A 20,371-nucleotide genomic window follows, 5' to 3' on the forward strand; every position below is an offset into this window, starting at 1 on the left:
GCCTCCAGTTCACATCCATGTGCCAGGAAGCAGCAGAGTCTGAGAGTCCTGATGGAGTGCTGACTGCCCCAGATTTCTCTCCCTGACCCTGTTTCCTTCAGGGGGCCAGCAGGGCTCCACTGACTGCATTTTCGGAACCAAAGATTGGGATCTGTAGTCTGAAAAAGAATGTTTGTGCTGCGTCTTTGTGCAAGAGGAGGTCTGGGAGGTGTTGTTTGGATACTGAGAGAGTGGAATTTTTGAGACATTTCAATGGTTTATGTGGAAAGTTAGGACAGAGGATTTGAAATTGGGATAGTCCTGGAAAATTCAGGTCCCATGATTTACTGTCAGGATACACAAGCTCTTTGTAAATATTTAAGCAATGTGTAGTTTGAATTTTCTGTCCTCAGCCTCTTGGCGCCTCAGAAGGGAATAAATAGTACCTTCTAGCCCCAGAACGTTGCTAATACTTAGCAGCCCCAGTTTACAGAATGGGATGAGAAAACTGAGGCTCAGAGCAGTGAAGTGACTCTTGGAAGGGCACACTGCTCTACAAGGACAGCCAGGATTGGAACTCAAGTCTGTCCCTAGACACATCTTGACTGTAAAACGAGGATAATGATAGAACCTGTTGCCGTTAAATCGACCATTTTAAAGGAGCCAATGAACTGAAAACCCACTCGGGCAGAACTTGGCACAGAAAAGGGTCTCCTCCCTTTGTGGTTGGGCCCCTGACTCACAGACAAGCGTCCTGTTTAGCGTTTGATGCTGAGAGAGGCTGTGGTGAGTGATGGCCGGCTCCCAGGGCTGTGCTGAGGGCCCAATTCCCAGGGCTAGAGGCTTGTTCCAAGGGGCAGGATCCAGGACCAGAAAAGGGTGGTGGCCAGCTGCATGCTGTGTTGACGAACGGCACTGGTCTGACTTAGAGAGGAGGATGTGAAGACCTGGTCCCTGCCCCTCGCTTCCCTCAGGTGAGTCAGCCTCAGTGTAGACCCCAGGGTCCTGGTGGGAGAAGCAGCAACCGGCTTTGTCAATCACCCCTTGACCCAACCCACTGGTGGGCCTGGAAGGGGTGTGACGACAGCCTGAGCTCAGGTCTTGCCCACTTTGCCTCCCTCTCTACCCTCAACACCCTCCCCCCTCCCAGCTCCTCCCTTGGTCTGGTTACCAAATTCATACATGGTGGTTGTAGAAAATGAAGGTGTCAGGGAGCAGAGGAAAAATCATGCGTGGGGGTCTTCCTGGAGGTGGCTCATCACCACCACCATGGTGGACTCCACATGCCTGCCACGTGCCAGCCCGTTCTCTGCCACCCGCCAGAGGGTCTTTTAAAACCACTTCCTTTTGCTCCTAAAGTAAAAGACAAAACTAACGCTGGCATCTCTTGCAGGCTCCAGTGCACTTGCTTTGGTCCCCATGCTTTCTCTTCTCATGGGGCCAGCCAGAGCTTGGAACCTTCGTCCCCCTGCCACCCCCCATTAACTCATGCTTCGGACCTTGTCTCCATGATTGCTGATGTCTTCCCCTGCCTTCCTGCTGTGGGTAAAACCGCCCGCTGTAAACACTCCCATCACACCACCAGGTCTCTCTCCTTTTACAGCACTTTTCACAGTTGCAATTTTGTGCTTAATTAGTGCCATTATTTGTATTAGTACCTGTCTCCCCAGCTACACTGTGAGTTCTGTGAAATCGGAGTCTGTCTTCCTTTAAACACACACACACACCCCCACACACATACACGATGTCCCTGAGATTTATTTTTTCCTTTAACTTTTCATTTTGACCTAATTCAGACTTAGAGAAAAGTTCTAAGAATAGAACAGAGAACTCCCATATACCCTTCACCCAGATTCCTCAAATATTACCATCTTATTCTTCTATATATACATTTTTTTTTTGCTGAGCCATTTGAGGATCATTTATAGACTCTTCCTACCCCTCCAGATACTTGAGTTTATTTCCTAAAACCAGTGACATCCTCCTATATAACTATGGTACACTTTTTAAAAGCAGGAAGTCAGTCCTGATACAATACTGTTCTCTCATCTACAGGACCTGTGGGCTTTGCCAGTAGTCTCGAGAGTGGCCTTTGTAGCAAAGAAAACCCCAGATCAGGTGTTGCATGTGGTTGTCGTGTCTCTTTAGTCTTCTTTAGATTAAAGCAGTTCCTCAGGCTTTCTTTGTCCCTTATGATCTTGACATTTTTGGAGAACACAGGCCAGTTCTTTGATAGGACGCGCCTCCGTTTGAGTCTGCTTTGGCCCGCCCTTGTATCTTTACTGCCACTGAAACATCACATGCACTCAGTTAACATTTGGTGAATGAAGATGGAAGGAGGTGGGAGGAAAGAAGTCAGCAGGTTGTCTAGTTTGCCCCACTCCCACGCCTTTCCTTGCTGAAGGATGTTATTTAGTTGCGATCATGCTGTGTACAGATTTGAATCTCGCTACTCTTATTTTCATGCATTTATTTTTTAATTGAAGTGTAGCTGACATACAATATTATGTCAGTTTCAGGTGAGCAACACAGTGATTTGACATGTGCCTGCGTTATTAAATGATCACCAGGATAAGTCTAGAAACCATCTGTCCTCCTGCAGAGTCATTACAGTAGGATGGTCTTTATGCCTTAAAGTGTATCTTACATTCCCCATGGCTTATTTATTTTATAGCTAGAAGTTTGTACTTCTTAATCTCCTTCACCTGCTTCGCACGACGCCCTCACCCTCGCCCCTCCTGCCACCACCTCTTCGTCCTCTCCATCTAGGAATCTGTTTTGCTCTTTTGTGTTTTTAGGTTTCACACGTAAGTGAAGTCATATGGTGTTTGTCTCTTTCTGTTTTGCCTACCTCACTTAGCATAATAGCCTCTAGATCCATCCATGTTGCACACACAGCAAGATTTTATTTCTTATGGCTGAATAATATTCCATTGTGTATACATGCCACATCATCTTTGTTCATTCATCTATCCTGTTTTTGTTTTAATAACACAACTTTCTCCCAAAATGAGAGAGGCTTCCTCTGGGGATTATGAGCCTGCCGTCTCTGCAGGAATACAAGCAGATGCCAGGTGATGGCTTGGCGGGGATGCTAGAGAGGAGATCAGACTATTTGATGAGGGGCAGGACTCAGTCTGACCATCCCTCCAGACACTTACGTGCCTTCGCCAGCTGCAGCTCTGACTTCATAGGCCTAGGGGCTCAAGAATAAGGCAACTAGAATTTCGATCCAAACCAGAACATTTTGAGAATAAACGGGGGGCTGTTAATTGCATCTAACCAAGTAGCCCCAGCTAGGGCTGTCCTGCACAAATCAGGCTGTGTGGTCACTCTGCCCACGTACGACTTTGGATGGGAGATCAGCGCCGGGGGCCAGCCTAGGAAACTCTCTAGCACTAAGAATTTTCTGCCCGGACAAAGCAAAGCTCATTGCCCTGGCATCACCTGCCGAGCCCCATGATCATGGCTTTGGTCGCCTCTGTGGTCTCACCTCCCTTGGCATGCACCTGCCAGCCTGCCTCCTGCTACATGAACCTTGTGGGAACCCTCCCCTCGCCTGCCGCTTCCTGCCATGGGGACTGTGAGAGAGTGGGAGCATCACTTCCAAAGCCAGGAAGAGGGGGACAGGGTCCGTGGTGGGGGCACAGGGGGAAGGGCAAGCCAGCTGCGCTTCCTCCTGACCTGGTCCTCATGGGTTTGAAGAGCCAAGGGGTGTAAGTGAAGTGGGGCTGGAGACCAGAGTTGCCCCGGACCTTTGCTCCGCGCCCCCAGCACCCACAGGGCTCACACTTTGCCTGTCTTTCCTGCGCAGACACCCAGCTTCCTCTCCCAGCCCTAGTTCTGAGATTAGAACCGAGCTGCTGGTCTTTGGCAGAGGCACAGAAGCAGCTGGCGTTGGGGACCCAGGCACAAGAGGATGGGCGTTGAATGACAAGAAGGTGCAGACAAGGACTTGGATGCAGAGAGACCAGGCAGGAAACCAGCATCGAGGGATTCTGGTAACAAGGCCATTACGGGGCCGTTTATCAGGAAGCCTAGACCTGCAGCATTGAGTGCCCAGACACTCATCACAGGGGGCAGGCTCTGGGGTCTGATGAGTCCAGTTCCTTAACTCCTTTTCTGCCTGGCGACAAACACAAACCCTGTCTGCCTGAATTAAAAAGTGTAGGCATGCCTCGTTGTATTGTGCTTTGCAGACATTGCATTTTTTTTTTTTTTTTTTTTTTGATTACAGGTTGAAGGTTTATGGCAACCTTGCATCACACAAGTCTTTTGGTCCTGTTTTTCCAATAACATTTGCTCACTTTGGGTCTCTCTGTCACTTTTGGTAGCTCTGGCAATATTTCAGACCCTCCACCAGCAAAAGATTGTGAGTCACTGAAGGCCCAAATGATGGTTAGCATATTTTAGCAAAGTATTTTTTAATCAAGGTACATACATTGTTTTTTTCAGATATAATGCTCTTATACATAATAGACTACAGTGTAGTGTAAACATAACTTTTATATGCACTGGGAAACCAAAAAATGTGTGTGATTTGCTTAATTGTGGTATTCACTTTTTTTATGGTGTTCTAGAATGGAACCCACAGTATCTCTGAAGTATACCTGTATTATAGGGTGAAAATGTGAAGGTGTAGGGAGATTTCCTGGGGCATCCTGGTCTTGTGGACTTCAAGAACATGGTGCGGTATGGTATTGTGATTTTACAACTGAAAGTGTTGGTGGCTTTAATGGAAAAGCCAGTTAGTGAAAGAGTTTCTAATTATTGGAATGCAAGATACTAGCACCAGTATCTTGGAAAATTTTCTAGTTAACTGTGATACTATGTTTACTGGTTAAAAATGTCTCCCTCACCCCCTGCGAGGCTGTGTAAAAGTGCTGAGTTTGAGGTCACCTTTTATAAGACAAAGGGTCACACAGTGTCTGAACTGGAAGGGACCTCAGAACCTTTTTCAGCTCCCTCTCTTTACAGATGGGGAGACTGAGGCATGTCCAAGGCACACAGTCAAAGAAGCAGGGACCGGTACCCACATCATACAGGGTCCAGCCCCCAGACTCTGGGTCTGTTTTCTAGGTCTTATCTAAGGAAGTCTGTGAAGTAGATGGTGTATTTCTATCATTTTATTAAACTCCTGTGGCATTTCTCTAACTGTAGAAATAAGCTGTGTTGGCATCAAAGCAGTTACTCATTTCTTGCTCTTTATATGTAGAAGTTGCTAGGCTGATCTTTTTTTTGTTTTGTTTTTATGTAAAGATGCTATAAACCCTTCACTGAATTCCTGTATTCTGCACTACTGTTCCTCAGACTTGACATCACAATCATCTTTTAAAACCCAGGCTTCTGGACCCCACCCTCAGAGATTCTGAATCAGTGGGTCTGAATCAGACTCACAGGAGGCCTCAGAATTTGCATCTCTTAACAAGCTCCTCTGTGATGCTACTGGTGGGTCCAGAGACCAGGGACTGTCCTTTGAGGACCGCTGGCCCAGGCTTAGTGATGGTTGCAGATGGTGTGCTCTGGGCTTGACAGCCAGCGGGGCCCTCCCTGCTGCCCAGCCAGGCCTCCGTCCTCCCCTGTTGCTCCAAGGGCAGCCAACCTGACCTTTCCACTCTCTCCAGCTCTCCTCCCAGTTGCCCTTCCCTCTCCAGGGACCCCACCACCTGTGGCGCTGGGATGGTCAAGGCCATCTGGAGGGAGCCTCCTCACGTTCCCCGCTCCCTCTTTCTTTCTTTTTCTCTCTCTCTCTTAGAAAATGAGTGTCTCTGGCTCAGGCTCCCCTCTCCACTTGCAGATGAAGACTGTCATCCTTTTACCTGAGGGGAAAAAAAGCCTTCTCCCAGCCCGGCCTCACCGTTCGATCTCCACCCCGTCACTCATTTCCTTTCACCGGGAAGCCTCCTGGAGGAATAGTCTACAGTCACTGAAAAAGATTCGCTCTCACCTCTCTTGACACAGACACACTATTCAGTTCCAGGAATTCAGGTTTTCTATACCTCTGCTGAAAGGAAGACACATTTTTTTAAGGGTTCCTGCAGCTCAGCGGCATCAAGTACAATTCTGTGTTACCTTCACACCATGTAGCCAAGGAACTCTCGTCATCTTGCACAACTGAAACTCTGATCCGTTAAGTACTAACTCCCCATTCTCCCCACCCCCAGCCCTGGCAGCCAGCCTTCTACTTTCTATCTCTATGATTTTGTCTACTCTAGGTACCTCATATAATTGGAATCATGTTATCATGCCAGTACTTGCCCTTTTGTTATTGGCTTATTTCACTTAGCAAAATGTCCTCCAGGTTTATTCATGTCACGTGTCAAAATTTGCTTCCTTTTTAAGGCTGACTAATACTTCAGTGAATGTCCGTACCACATTTTGTTATTCATCTGTCAATGGCCACCTGGGGTTGCTTCCATCGTTTTTGGCTATTGCAAATAATGCTGCTATGAACACGGGTGCACCAGAGGACACAGTCTTGATGAAAGGGGGCTTGCAACCCCAGGTGAGATGTTTAGACATTTATTTATCTAGCAGTCTCAGCTGTATCTGCTGCCTGCAACTGCCAGACCAGTGTCCGCAAGCCTCCCCACCTGACCCTTGAGTAAGACTACGCTTGCCGTGGTGGCCCAGGATCACTCACTCGTCAAGATCAGCGGCATTTGGTCATTCAGTCCATTTGGTCTCTGTGCTGACACCCTCATGCTGGGGCTTCTGTGATGCAGCCCCCGCTCCTGCCTCCCCGCCCATCCTGGCTCATCCTCAGCTTATCTGTTTTCCCTCTGCTCCTAACCATCCTGCATGCCTTCCTGGGTTGCATCATCAGGGTCTGCTCCAGCCTGGTCATCTCTGTGTGTATCACATCTGAGCATTCCCCCCACTCACCCCCCGAGCCCCGAGTGTCCCCAAATCCTGCCTGTCAGCCCACCTCAGCCCCTCCTCCAGCCTGCCCCTCCCCGCTGCAAGGCCTCCCCACCTCCCCACCCACCGCCCAGCAAAACTGGGTGGGTTCACACGCTTCTCCCATTTGCCCTCCACTTTGCCTCTCTCCCCAGTGGCCTCTCACATCTATACCTGCTTCACATTGCTTCCAGACAGTGTTCCCTGCAGAAACACCAAGATCACTTTTTCTTGGGGGATACCCTATCACCTGGCTCCATAGGCCTTGCTTTCCCTAAGCCCTGCAGACCATGTGCTCTCAGCCAGGGCATCCCAAGCTTGAGTGCTGACGTGCTGGTTCTGATTCGAGGGGTCAGGGGTGGGCCCTGCCTGCTGCATTGCTAACAGGCCCCCCAGGTGGTGTTGAGACTGTGGTCTGGAGACCACACGGGGAGCAGCTGGACTCCAGAGGAGATCTGTGTTTCACAATTTCCAGCCTATACATGGTGGCGGAATTTAAAAACTCTTGTGTTGTAATTTTAAGGTTTTCTGTTTTATACAAAGTTAATCTTAAGTTGTTTCGGTTGTAAGGCAGTTTCCTTGTTGCAGTGATTACCTGCTGCTAAAAGACATTTGCAAAGACTTAAGATTTCAGTCTCTTGAGAGTTCGCAGTGGATCCAGGTGCCTGAGTGTATGAGCAAATGAGATTGTTCCCCCACTGAAGGGGCTGCACACTCAGGGTCAGGCTCCCCCTTGTCAGCCTCCCCAGGGCAGAGAGGGTCTCTTTTTTTCAGTTCCATTCCCAGGGCCGAGCTGGTGTCCTCAGGCTGTGGGCCGCAGGAGAAGGAGGCAAGTCTCCGGCCGCCCTCTTGGAGACGATGGTGGAAACTGGTGATTCGATGTGGGAAGACTGGGTTTGGAAGGGAGCCCCATCCTAGGAGGGGAGGGAAAGGGTTCCTGGCAGCTGGGCCTTGTTGAGGGGCACGTAGGCCTCCTGGAGAGGGGAGGGCAGGGCGGGCAATGGAGCAGAGCAAACCCAGGGGAGTTGACTGCATTGGTCACTTCTGGAGGGTTGGAGAAGCCTGAGAGGGGAGGGATCAGCTTCGTGAAGGAGGGAACGGAGTGAATGTCAGGGAAGGTGCAGCCGTTTAGGTCCAGCCAGCTCCAGAAGCATCACTGCTCCTGAGCCCCGAAAGCTGCAGCAGTTGAGTCTGTCGTTGAAGGCTCCGTGGTCTGGCCCCTGCCTGTCTCTCCCGCTTGTTCGGTGACTCCGCCCCTGGTTTCTAGGTCCAGCCTAAATGCAGGCGTACCTCCTCCTCCCCGGTCTTCTGCGAGGCTGTGATGCGCACTTGGATCTCTTAGCGCAGAGCGTGAACGGGGGCTGTCTCTGGGACCCCGTCTCACTAACTCCAGGACCCCAGCAAGCCTCCCAAAGTCTCAATTTCCTGATTGCCATGGTGGGAGTGACAGGCGTCCCGGGGAATGACAGGGCTGAGTGAAGATTCCACGATGACCAGGCTCCTCCCAGTGGGAAGTACTGCTGCTGAGTCCCTGCCTGCCGTCCGTCCCTCTCAGCGAGCTCGTCAGGAGGACCGCAGGGTGACAGTTGACCCTGGGTGGGGCCGGGTGTGGGATGGAGGGGGCTGTGGTCCCTGCGTGCTCCCCGGGCAGGATGGGGCTGGGGCGGTGCCGCTGGGGGATGGACGCACTGCAGCTGGGGTGTCAGCTCTCCGTGTGGATCCCGGAGGCACCAACAGGTGGCAGCTGGCCACGGAGTGGAGAGGAGGAAGCCGGAGACCCGGGGGTGCAGGCCTGGGGCGGAGAGCAGGGCTTCTCAGGCTCTAATGTGCATGTGATCTCGGCCCGCGGTCGGCTGTGAGATTGTGTCTTCCTAATGGCACGTGGTCATGTATGGATGTGAGAGTTGGACTGTAAAGAAAGCTGAGCGCCGAAGAATTGATGCTTTTGAACTGTGGTGTTGGAGAAGACTCTTGAGAGTCCCTTAGATTGCAAGGAGATCCAGCCAGTCCATCCTAAAGGAGATCAGTCCTGGGTGTTCATTGGAAGGACTGATGCTGAAGCTGAAACTCCAATACTTTGGCCGCCTGATGGGAAGAGCTGACTCATTTGAAAAGACCCTGATGCTTGGAAAGATTGAAGGCAGGAGGAGAAGGGGATGACAGAGGGTGAGATGGCTGGATGGCATCACCGACTCAATGGACATGGGTTTGGGTGGACTCCGGGAGTTGGTGATGGACAGGAAGGCCTGGCGTGCTGCCGTCCATGGGGCCGCAAAGAGTCAGACATGCCTGAGCGACTGAACAGAACTGAACGGCACGTGGGTAACACTGATGCCGCCAGTCCAGACATCATGCTGTGAGTGGCCCTGCTTAGGAGTGTGGTGCGAGGTGGCCTGGTGAGGACAGGAAGATGTGGAAGACGCAGGACAAGCGCAGCTGTGTGGCTTTCTATCCAACCTCGTGGAGCAAGTGCGCCCAGGTGTCTGGGGTCTGGAGGATGAGATGGGAATCAGGTTGTGAGTGCTGGACAGCAGGCAGCGGGGGTCCCTGCAGACTTTGAGGGAAGTGTTGAGTGATTTGATTTTGCTATTTGATGCTCCATCCTTCAAGGTCTAGTTTTGCCATTAGAACCCCCCTAAAAGCTCTTTGCTTTGGTCCCAAGCTGAACCGTGGTCATGCCCTAGACAAGGCTCACCGGCCCCCACCCCCGCAGCCAGTGGTTCACAGCTGTCTTCACAGACGTACTTCCCACCCTGGAAGGAGATTATTGGATTATTCACGCATCTCTCTCTCTGACTAGCCTATGAATTCCCGGAGAGCAGGGCCCTGAGACAGCCTCTTCCTCGTCTCTGAGCCCCGGCACCTGCCGTGGAGCCAGGCTGCAGGCGGGCCTCATTAAATGCCTGCGAGGTCATCAGGGGCCGAACGCAGAGTGGTCAGGCGGGAAGAACAAAGCCCCGTGACCCAAAGAACAGGAGAGCCAAGCCCTGTGCTGGGGGGCCCGGGAGATCAAGCATTGGTGTGGATGGGAGAAGGTGGCATCAGGAGCCAGCAGGACCTCAACTGAAAATGCGGGGACCGCTTCGGCAGCTAAGACAGGGACACGGGAAGGATGAGCACGGGGGGCGTCGGTTTGGCATCAGCTGTGAGAGTTGGGCTCTTGAGTTTTCTGGAGCGATGGGAATTTCAGCCAAGAAACAGCTGTTTGGTCCGGGATCCCAGAGCAGACCTGCTTTTCTGCTTCCTGCAGGGAAGGGCAAGATTTCTGCAGATTAAGAATTGAGAAATTTCTCCCCGACCACCGGTGTGCCATAAGCAGTGCTTCTCTAGGCTGAGTGAAGCCGGCAGGTGGAAGCCCATCCCGTGGTAGGGGGCTAGAGACGCACCGCCGTTAGCCTGTTGAACCTCTAGCCAGGGAAGAAAGGGCCCCCTGAGTGGGGGGGACGTCTAACGCCCTGAACCTCAGATGCCCTATGAGTTGGGGTTCACCTCATTTTCCTGCGGAGGAATTGGAGTCTCAGAGAGGTTCAGCAACTTGCCCACAGTCACACAGCTGGGAGGCCGAGGAGTTAGGCTCTGACCTGGGTCCGGGGGCCGGGGGAGTGTCGGGCAGGGGCAGCCCCGCCTGGGGGAGGAGAGGAGGGGGTGAAGGAGGGTCAGAGCTGTGGTGGGCTAGGGAGGGCTGCCGGTGCCAGAGGCTGGGGGCTGGCAGGAACACCAGGGAGAAGCAGGGCCAGGTGAAGGCAGGAAGAGGCGAGGAGGTGGCCAAGTGTCACAGGCTGGAGGGGTAAGCAGTTACACACCCTGCGCACCAATGAGGCCTTGGTGATAGCGTTTAAGTGAACTTAAAACGTGTCCGACTCTTTGCGACCCCATGGACTGCAGCACGCCAGGCCTCCCTGTTCATCACCAACTCCCGGAGTTTACCCAAACTCGTGTCCATTGAGTTGGTGATGCCATCCAACCATCTCATCCTCTGCCGTCCCCTTCTCCTCCTGCCTTCAATCTTTCCCAGCATCAGGGTCTTTTCAAATGAGTCAGCTCGATAGCATTTTAAGTGCTATCAATTTGATTTTTGAACTCATTATTACTCATAGAAGCCTTAGGCAATACAGAAAGGTTGAAAGAATGGACAGGCTAACAATTTTCATGTCCTATGAGTTCCTGTATGCTTTATGCAATGGCTGTTAACAGTTGTGCTCACACGGTAGGTACAGTTTTATAACCAGCGTTATTTTTTTTTTTTTTTACTTCTCATATTTTCCATGTCATTATGACGCCTTCATGGACATCCCGTGGCTGTTTTGATTTACTTAACTGGCCCTCTGAGCTTGGAAACCGGCTTTTTGTTTGTCATTTTCAATGTTATGTCTCTGCGAGGAAGATCTTTGCAAATAAAACTTGCATGTCTTGACATATCCTGACAGTAGGGCCCTCGAAATGGACCTACCGGGTCCAAGCACCTCCCAGCGTTGTTGGAACGATGTGCTGCCAGGAGTGCTGACACGAGCCTGCTAGGAGGGCAGGTGTCAGCCTTGTGCACACTCGCCATTCACTGGTGTGTGTGTGTGTGTGTTTCACAAGCATTTGTTAAGTGCCTGTGGGAAGAGACTCCATTCTCCGTGGCCAGGTGAGCGCGGCAGCAGCTGCTGGCGCCCTGGGCTTGGCTGGGACAGGTGGGAATTCTGATGGTACATGGTGTCCCCGCCCTGCCTGTGCCATCACAGGCCCAGGAGCGCGGCACGGCCCGAGGGCCCCTGGCCGCAGGGTCCAGGCAGTGCCCACCCATGAGTCTGGAGCCGCCCGCCTTCCCCGCCGTAACACTCAGGACCCGGAAGTAGCTCCGGGGGCGTGTGATGGGGAGTGTGAAGCTCCCAATCTGTCCTTTTGTCCATGTCATCCGCAGGTGCATTACAGGGCACCTCAGGCTTGCTAGGAACGGCTCCGGGTGCTAAGGGCACAGCCGGTAACAGTAAAGCCCCTGCCTCTAAGGAACTTCCATTCTAGTGGGAGGCATGGACGCTGGTATTGGGAGGAAGCAAGCCGTGAACGTATTTAATATGTCTAGGGCTGAGCAAGGAAGAAGGGAGATTGGGAAGGCCTCACTGATCAGACACTTCAAGTGAGGGACGGAGCCAGGTGGAGGATGTCGGCGGGAGAAGAGTTCCGAGCAGGTGGAACAGCAACTGCAAACACCTGCGGTGGGAACAGGCTTGGAACACTGGGGTACAGGGGAGGGGGCAGTGCAGCTGGAGCAGCGAGCGGGGGAGGCGGACAGGGAGCACCCCCCTCCCGCTGCGTGCAGCAGAATGAGGTCCAGGACCCAGGGCTCACTCTTCCATTGGCAGGTTTTGGAGTCAGAGGACCACTCCCACCATCTGAAGCAGTGGAGGCTCGCCTGGTGCCTCGCTGTTTCCCTGGTGGGTGATTGATCACTCAGGCCTGTGTTTGGTGGGGAAGCCGTGGGAGTGAAAGCCCAGACTCTGGGAAGTCACTGGCTCCATCGGCCCTTCAGTCTCCTCCTCTGTGCGATGAAGCACCTGAACTAGAAGGCTGCTAAGAACATGCTGAGCTTTCCAGGGCTGGGACCCTCTGCCCTGTCCTTAGTTAAATGTGCTGGTTAGATCTCGGAGTGTTTTAGTTGAACTAATATTGCTGTTGTTTAGTTGCTAAGTCCTGTCCGACTCTTTAGCAACCCCGTGGACTGCGGCCTGGCAGGCTCCTCTGTCCATGGGATTTCCCAGGCAAGAATAATGGAGTGGGTTGGCGTTTCCTTCTCCAGGGGATCTTCCTGATCCAGGGATCAAACCTGCATCTCTTGCATTGCAGGCGGATTCTTTACCACTGAGCACCCGGGAAGCCGGTTGAAGTAATAGGAGTGTATAAAGTGCAGTGGTCGACACATATTTAGTTCTTAATATGGTTAGCCTGTCAGGTTTACTTTGTTACAGACCAGAGGCTTTCAGCCAGCTGTGGGTGAATTATAGTAGTGATGAGAAGCAGGTGGGAGATAGGGGACACCCCGCGCCATGGTTTATCCACTCAACTCTCCGTTTATCCTACAGTTAAATCTTGAGCACCTGCTGGGTACCAGGTGCTGGAGCATGTTTTTAAAAGACCCTGCTTTCATGAAGTTCACAGTCTAGTGTAGCAGTCTTCTGCCAGAGGATTGTGGTAGGGAGAGATCCTGGTTAGAAAGATCATGGTGCCTCCTACCTCGTGCCATATACGAAAATTGACTCAAAATGGATTAATGCCCTAAGTATAAGAGCTAAAGACTTGGAACTCTAAGGGGAAAAATAGGGATAAATCTTCATTACCTTGGAGTTAAACTTGAATATGACACCAAAAACACAAGCAACAGAAGAAAAGTAAATTGGACTTCATTGAAATTACTTTTGTGCTCAAAAGACATAATCAAAAAAGTGAAAAGACATCCTACAGAATGGGAGAAAATATTTGCAAATCATATCTGATAAAGGCTTAATGTAAGAATATATAAAGAACTCCTATATCTAATCCAAATTAAGATAATCCAATTTAAAAATAGGCAGAGGACTCAAATAGACATTTCTCTGAAGATCGGCAAATAGCCAGTAAGCACAATGAAAAGATGCTTACCATCATTAGTCATTAGGGAAATGTAAATTAAAACCACAGTGAAATATCACTTGACATCTACTAGGATGGCTATTATCAAAAGTATTGGTAAGGATGTGAAGAAATTGGAACCCTCTTATATTGACAATAGGAATGTTAAATGGTGTGACCTCTGTAGAAAACACTTCAGTGGCCCTTCAAAAGGCCAAGCATGGAATTCCTGCATGACCCAGCAAGTCATGACCTGCTCCTATGTGTACACCCCAAAGCAGATACTGCTATAGAGATGTCATTGCAGCACTATTTCCAATATGATAGCCACATGGTGGAACCAGCCCAAGTGTCAACAAATGAATGGATAAACAAAATGTGGTCTCTCCATACCATGGAATATTATTCAGCCTTGAACAGGAATGGACCTCTTATACATGCCACAGCATGGATGAACTTTACACATTAGGCTAAGTGAAATAAGCCAGTCACAAAGGGACCAATATTATATAATTCCACTTTTATGAAATATCTAGAATAGGCAAATTCATAGAAATTAGCTGGTTGCCAGAGGTGGTGGGAGGGAGCAGGGAGTTATTGCTTCATGGGTACAGAGTTTCTGTTTGGAGGGATGGAAAAGTTTGGGAAATAGATCATGGAGTTGGTTGCACAATGTTGTGAATGTAAGTAATGTCTCTGAATTGTGCATTTAAAAAATGGTTGACATGGCACATGTTCTGTTTAAACACACCCCAGAGCAGGTGGTGTGATGTCTGGGGGGAGTGTGACTTCATCAGGAGCCACTGGGTCTGGGTTCCACTCTCTGCCAGGTGACCTCAGGCATGGTCCTCGCTGTCTTTAACCTGGGTCCTGCTTCTGATATGGGAGCTGGATGAGATGAGAGGTGTATTCTCTGGTGGGTCATGGGAGGTGGTCAGGAGATGCCTTCCCATCCCCCTTCAATTCCGTTCTACCTGGTGAACAACAGAACATTTGGTGGTTTTGTTCCAGTTAGCATTAATTACCTGCTCATCTGTTTTTTGCCCTTTTTTCTTGGTCAGGTGGTGGCCTAGCCCTTTCCCGTCACCCTGTGGCCATGAGTCTTTGTGGTTGGATTGTTTCTTCCCCCCTAAAGCAGGGCTCACCTGGGCGCCAATTCATGATGTTTGGTCATCTGCTGCTGCTTCTCCACCTGGTTTATTGTGGTTTCCTTTGGAAGTCTGCTCTTTCGTGCTGGGTTTAGTCACCGTTGTGTCCAACTCTTTGCGACCCCGTGGACTGCAGCCCGCCAGGCTCCTCTGTCCATGGGGACTCTCCAGGCAAGAACACTGGAGTGGGTTGCCATGCCCTGCTCCAGGGGATCTTCCCAACCCAGGGATCCAGCCCAGGTCTCCCGCATTGCAGGTGGATTCTTCACTGTCTGAGCCACCCAGGAAGCCCTGGGAAGTCTGAGCCCTCCTAGTTAGAAGTCATCTGAGCAGCCATGGTTATGGTTCCACTCGGTGGGATACTATAAAACCATAACAAAACTGCCAGTAAAGTGTTTGAAATACCCGGACAAATGTTTCATCCTGCGATGATGGGAAAGAGTAGGCTGTGTGGTTATATAGACGTGAAAGTACAACTTTAAAAAAAACCCTCCGCGAACTGACAGCGCTGTTGGTGGTGTTTGACAGGAGTGCGTGGGAGCCGCAGTTTCCTCCTTCCGGTGGTCAGAGTCAATTTGGTTTTTTTTTCATAGGCGTGGAGGTAGGTAGGTTCTGTGCTGCCCAAGTACCTCCAGTAGGTAGCCAGATGAAAAAACTTCAAGGTTTGGGTGCTGCGAGGCTGTCCTGGATCCTCCTGGAGACCTAGGCCCCTGCCACATTCAGGCTCCACTCTCCCACCCCCACCCCCACACCTGGTGGCTGACCTCGTGAGATCCCGTGGCTTGGAGCCAGCACGTGTGCCCCAGAGGTGAGCTGGCAGGGATCTGGTTGAGCCCAAGGTCACTGAGAAACCCAGGATAATAGGGGCTGCAGCGTACCCAGGCCTGAGTCTTCCCAGTTCCGAGGTCCTTGGAGGCAGGTGCGGTGGGAAGGGACTGGCCAGACGCACTCTCCGGATCTCCCTGGAAGGAGAGCTGTTAGTCACGGGGTAGGAGAGGCCCAGGCCAAACCCAGGGCCTGGCCTCAGGAAATGAGGTGGCCCACCCTGCCCTCCTGCTGTTAATAATTAGCTCAGGGTGGCTGCCTGTGGAGCTGGAAGGGCCTTTAGACGTTCTGGGCACTCGCTCCAGCCCACGCCTTTTGTAAAAGTGAGGCTAAGTCCCTTGCTACATCTCCACAATTCTGAAAGATTCCTGTTCCACACTTTTCTCTAAAATCACGATCCTCACAATCAGAGGGTACTTTGGATGTACTGTCCCTTTAAAAGAACTCTTCTGAAACACCTGTTGTCACTTTAGAACAGAGGGACGATGGTAATAAATACCCAGGCGTTACTCAGGTTTCCGATGTTGCAGAATTAATTAGAGGGAAAAGGGGTTTTTCTGGATCATTTCCTCCCTAAGAGGAAGTTTACCAACCCGCAAGCTGGGGGAGTGCCGATAAAGACGATCTCAAAGGGTGAGAACATACCTGTAGTCGGTCAGTTGCCGAAACAGTCATGATGGGGTGGGGCCTTTTCCCTGCAGCAAAGCACCTGTAATTCACCTTCGTCTGATGCACAGGCCAGGGAACTCGGGGGGCGGGGGGGTGTGCGGTGCCCTGCATCCAGCTGGGGCCCTCACGCCGTTTGGCGGCTGACTGTGACTTGGGCAGAGTTCTCCCAGTGTCTCATCTACTGTCTGTAAAATGCGGACAACTGGGCCCCATCAGATAGAGGGGAGTCAGGAGGAACGTGCACGTATTTGGAGAACCCCGAAGCCCTGTAGAGCCCTTGGTTGCTCCTCAGGGAGGAATCCTGGCAGTGGGAACGGCCCGGGGACGAAGAAGGAGGAGGCAGAGAGGGCCGTCGTGAAGGCTCAGTCCTCAGGGTAGCTGGGGCTGACTGTCTGCACAGGGTTAGACGCGAGATCGCTGCTCCTCCGCATTACTTAGAGGTGCGGAAACAGACTTTTGACAGTGAATTCGTCCAAGGTTCCATCAGCCTGGGCGTGGCAGAACAGAGATTGGAACTCCAGTCTGGTGCATTCCGTCAAACCTCCAGTTGGCCCTGGCCACCGGGGGGGCCCCAGACAGCGGTGTCCCTGGTCAAGTGGCTTGAGGACTCCTGGAAATCAGATCATATGTCTGTATTCCCAGCTCCCAGCGCGTGGAAGGTCTCAGTACAAATACATAAATGCAGCTTCAGCAGTAACAAGATGTGTTATTTTCATTTCATTATTCCTGAATACTATTCTGATGAGCATTTTGGCACTCCTTTATAAGTCTTTTTTTTTTTTTTTCAAGAGTTTCATTTGTGGTTTGTTTTAATTAGTTTTCTGCTGGCCCCCTCATCTTACCAAGTCAAAGCCCTGAAAATCGAAATAGGCTATGTGAAGATAGATTTTTATCTTGGTTTCTAGACCTGCTGGCAGCCGGCAGAGTTACTGTAGCTAATATAACCAGAGATGGCTCCTCCGATGAAAACGTTACAGGCAGAGGATTTTAAAGCTGAGAGGGGCCTTAGAAGGCTTGGAATTGGAAAACCGAGCTGAAAAGAAATGAAGCAGTAACTTTCCAGGTCACTTGGCTGATAAGTGACAAAGAGGGTGGTGCTTTGGTTAAGAATCTGCCTGCGATGCAGGAGACCTGGGTTCAATCCCTGTGTCGGGAAGGTCCCCTGGAGAAGCAAACGGCAACCCACTCCAGTGTTCTTGCCTGGAGAATTCCATGGACAGAGGAGCCTGGCGGGCTATGGTCCATGGGGTCGCAAAGAGTCGGACACGACTGAACGACTAACACTTTGGTGGCGGGAGGGGAGCCGGTATTTTTTCTGTGTTTCCTTGAGATAAAAGGATGGCGCGGGCTGCTTGTGGCAAGGGCTGCGTTTCTCTGGGCAGGCTGCTGCTGGCCTCAGACTCCTTGGCAAGAACAGAGCTGGCGGGATGGTCCAGTTGTGAGATTCCAGCTTCTTGGCTGGGATGCGCCGCGATTAGCACATCTCAAACCTTGCAAAGTGACTTGAGCTGTTTTCTTTTCTGAAGGCTTCTGCTGCTTCTGGCTGAAAAGGGGTGGGGGCTGGAGCCTAAGATAGAAATATCATGGACTGACACCCAAATGGGCGTGTCTGTGCCCCAAGGGCAAATATTAGCACAGTATTTTTGTAAAGTTTATGCAACTTGATTCATGTCCCTGTAGAGTAAATTTATTCCATCCTGTTTTCCAGCCTGTTTGGGGCCCAGTGGAACTATTCAGAGGGAGAATGAAGAGAGATGGGTAGCTTTATTTTAGGTAGAAACTGCTCAGTATAAGGTCGATTTCATCATCTATATTTCTAGCTTTACATACTGCTTTTTGTCTGTTCATACTATTTTGTCCTCTGTTTCATAGTTTGACGGGCCATTTAGTTTTTTTCCACCCAAGACTGAGGTATCCATTTAGAATGATTTCCCATGAGAAATCCAGCTTTGACCAGTGCTACTTTGAGTGGGTTTTGGCACTGTTGAAACGGAAGTCATAGAATATTGGTCCTGGAAGCTGGAGGAGGTTCACCTCTCCTACCCCTTCCAGTGCTGGCCTGCTCTCTGCAGCTTACCAAGGGCCTTGTCCACCTTCTCTGCTTGATCACCTCTAGCACTGGGGAACTCACTCCCTTACGAGGCTGTCCCTGCCATATTTGTGCAGCCCTGAGTGTTCAAAAGCGCTTCCATTTTTTTTGTTTTCATCTTCTAACTGTTGAACCCTTGGGGTCTGAAACAATCAGTCTCATGATGGTAGTAGTAATAAGTACCATTCATCAGGCCCTGGTCGTGGCAGTTAGTTTGCATCCATATACCTTCAGTGCTTAAAACAACCTAGGAAAACAGAATTTTCCCCTTTCTGAAGATAAGGAATCTGAATCTTGGGCAGGGTGATCTCTTTATGTTCACATAGCTGGTAAGTGGTTAAATAGGGTTTCCAGTCCATATCTCTGCCTGATTCCACTGATGCTGACCTCCTTACAACCTTTAATTGTGTCCTAATTCCTCTTCTATGTGGCACCCTGGATTTTTGAAGAACCTACTCTCCTCTCTCAGATTTCTCTAGGATTTCAGCTATTCCTCAGACACTCCTACTAATAAATCTGTTTTTGTGGGGTTAAAATGCGCATGTGCTTCCCCTCCTGGCCTTTGCACACATGGTGTGCAGTTTCCAGACTGCCGCTGCTTCCACCTGGCCAATTCCCCTGTATCCTGCAGACTTTCCCTTGGAGCCTCTGTGAGCCGGTCGTGCCACCTACCCCAGCTTCCCTGGCTCAGATCGGGAGCCTCCCTGCTGTTCCTCTAGCACCCGGAGCTTTCATGCCTCTTAGAACGTGAAACTCCAGGCATCTCTGCCTTCACCCACCCCACTCCCTTGGCCTGGCACCAAGCAGGTGCCCAGCTAGTGAATACTGAGTAAGTAAAAGGTCCAGAACTGCTGCCAAAGTAATAACAAAGGCTGGAAGCAATCATAATCGAGATGGATTGGCCTGGGAAACTCCAATCCCGGTCCTGTGCAGGGGTTTGGCTTGGAGGCTGTGTTGACAGCTTGTCTGGTAGCAGGTCCCATGGGTCATCTCCCCCAGCCTGGTTTGCTTCCGTCCCTCCACGGCTGGCAAGTGTCTCTTTTTTTTTTCCCTGCCAGAAGGCGGGCTTGCTGGCCTCTGAAGTTTCTGGGTTCACTGCGGTGGCACCCTCAAAGCCTCCACATGCAGAGAGAAATGGTTCTAGGACATCTGGATCCCATGAAATGTGTGGCTTAGTACCACACCGTGATAACCTGTCCCTAAACATTGTTTTTAAACTTCAAGATCTCTCATTTTAAACAATCTGTGAAAGTGATGTTAAAATTTGGGAGAACGTTTGCTGTGCTGGGGGGTGGGGGGCATCATGTTTGGAAGGAGCAGGAGGAGACTCACCCCAGCCTCCTTGACAGCGGAACACGTGCACTTGAGATTTGTGTTTTTTTTTCCTCGGTGGTCCTTCAAGATAGAGAAGAAAAAGAAGGTGATGGGTTCACCGAACGTCCTTGCAGGTTGAACGTGTTTTCTGGTCACTGAGGAGCAAGCTGTGTGTTTCAGGTGCTAGCTGGCTTCTCATCACAGCCCTGGACGCCCGGCTCGCGGGACGTCAGAAGTTGGTTTCTCTTTATAGCAACATTACCTCTGTCCCTGAAACTGCCTGCAGCTCCCACGGCATTCTTTGTCTTGCCCTTCAGGCAGCTTAAAACTACTTCTTGTTTCCCTCCCAGTATCAAGTATAACTTTTATTTGGTTAGTTTTGTGAGTGTCATGGTGTCGGGCCTATAAATAAACCGGCCTCCATAATAAGAAAACTCTTTGACATTTTGAAGTTGTAGGAGAACAAGGCTGCTAATTACAGGTCTCCATTGGAATACCACTGATCCTACATATGACCCCCACCCTGCTTCCCAGGGGCGCCTGGTTGGAGCTCCACTCCCTGAACAAGTTACAGATCCTGTGGAGTAAAGGAGTTGATTGCAAGATGGTACCTCTGGAGTATTGGGATTAATAATTGCAGAGATGGGGAGGGCTAAATTAGGTTGGGATTAACATATACACACTGCTGTATAAAAAAAAATAGAAAATCAGCAAAGACATATTTTGTAATAGGTCTTTGTATATTTTGTAATAACCTATACAAGAAAAGAACCTGAAAAAGAATATATGCGTGTGTGTAATTGAATCATTGTTCTATACACCTGAAATGAGCACAACATTGTAAATCAACTGCACT

General features: G+C 50.5%; 1 protein-coding gene across 3 annotated transcripts in view; it reads left to right on the top strand.

Moving 5' to 3' along the window:
- The window catches only part of PTPN3 (protein tyrosine phosphatase non-receptor type 3), a 152,290-nt gene that overhangs the window by 42,806 nt on the left and 89,113 nt on the right, over window positions 1-20,371 (top strand). Inside the window, exon 2 of one of the 3 annotated variants that reach the window (XM_043927404.1) lies at window positions 3,794-3,980. The exons of the other annotated variants lie outside the window; for them this stretch is intronic. The gene's annotated coding sequence lies outside the window, so the exon portion shown is untranslated. The remainder of the gene's footprint in view (window positions 1-3,793; window positions 3,981-20,371) is intronic. 3 annotated transcript variants of the gene reach the window in all.

This window comes from Cervus elaphus, chromosome 16 (assembly GCF_910594005.1).
Source record: "Cervus elaphus chromosome 16, mCerEla1.1, whole genome shotgun sequence".
Classification (NCBI taxonomy): domain Eukaryota; kingdom Metazoa; phylum Chordata; class Mammalia; order Artiodactyla; family Cervidae; genus Cervus; species Cervus elaphus.